Genomic DNA, 1,580 nt, shown 5'->3' with positions numbered 1-1,580 from the left:
GAAAAGGTATGATGTGCCAGCATGGCAGGCATAGATAAAGAGAACAACACAAGGACTGGAAGTTTTTTGAGTTATTAATCTAAAGCAAATGATGCATTTTAGCTGTTGGATTCAAAAGCAGATGTCTTTGGAAGTAGCCAAGTATGAGGCATTCAAGAGCGTAGCATTGGGAATGAGGGTTATAAATATGCATTGCAGTGATTGCATTTAACAATACTATATCATATACATGCAACTTGCTAAGACAGGAAATCTTAAATGTTCTCACTACAAAAACGAAATGGTAATTTTGTCACGTGATGGAGGTATAGATCTAGCACAATGGAGGTAATCATTTGGCAATACATGAGCACCTCAAGTCAACACATTGTACACTTTATTTTTTACCGTACGTATTCTTTTCGGTAGGCTTCATGCCCAGCACAGAGCCCATGGAGGGGCTTGAACTCACAACCCTGAGATCAAGACCTGAGCTCAGATCGAGAGTCAAATACTCAACCGACTGAGCCACCCAGGCGCCCCCATACACTTTAAACTTACACAGTGTTCTATGTCAGTTACAGCCCGATAAAGCTGGGAAAATTAATTAGTTTTTAATGAATTACTTAATTACTATGCATTGCTGTAACCTCTTAGTTATATCTTTTATTCCCCTCCCTCCTGTGTCCTACTTGAGGTCACAGGAATGACACCTGGAGTGTGAGAAACGTGTGCGGTGGAATTGGTGATCCCCCGCCCATCTCCACACTCATGCACATCCTCACGCGTGTGAAAGTGTAATCCACAGGTCCACCCAGTGGTTTAATCAAGGCAATTAGGGAAATTACTCGCACTCGTTATCCAGCACTACCTGTGTGCTGGACGGCAGCGCCACCAATATTTTGCTGAAGTCCCAATTCGGGGCACTTCCCTAGTTTTGGAAATAAATGAAACTTTCTCCACACATACGGGTAAAATCCCATTCCAAGCACGCCAGTGTATTTTCCATTTCCATCTTTTCTCGGCAGGAACGCAAACATTCATCTCGATAAAATGATGAACACCTGCCGAATGCAACTGCAAAGCCCCAGAGATCCAGGGTCCGCCCAGACCACAGGGACGCCCACCACAAGCGCACCCACGTGCACCGCCCACACGGCAGCGGCCACCGTCCCCTCGTCCGGCGATCCCTGGACTCACATGCCCTCGGCTCCCGCCCTTGTCTTTACAGACTGTCAAACCGCCAGCCTCCTCTGATCCCTGCCCTCCTTTTCCTCCAAATTAAATTTCAACTTTTTGTAAACCTCTGTGAAAATGACAAGCCGGTGCCAGGGCTGTCTTTTAATACACAAAAGCATAAATAATGCCATCCATCAGGTCTGTCACTCAGAAAGATAGATTGCTAGTTGTCCAGACCCCCGAATGACACCAAAGCCAAAGTTAGAAAGTGTCTCTTTTCTTTTCTGTAGTCAGTCTCTCTCACTCACATGCTCTCTTGCTCACTCTCTTTTTTATTTGCTGGACTGCTTGATTCTGATTAATGGTCCTGTCAGGGTGGGATTCCACTTGCTCGGATAATGAGTCAAGAATGTATTCCCTGT

This window comes from Prionailurus viverrinus, chromosome B1, assembly GCF_022837055.1.
Source record: "Prionailurus viverrinus isolate Anna chromosome B1, UM_Priviv_1.0, whole genome shotgun sequence".
In the NCBI taxonomy this organism is placed as follows: Eukaryota; Metazoa; Chordata; class Mammalia; order Carnivora; family Felidae; genus Prionailurus; species Prionailurus viverrinus.
The sequence above is the reverse complement of the archived record's forward strand: the minus strand, read 5'-3'. Positions refer to the sequence as shown.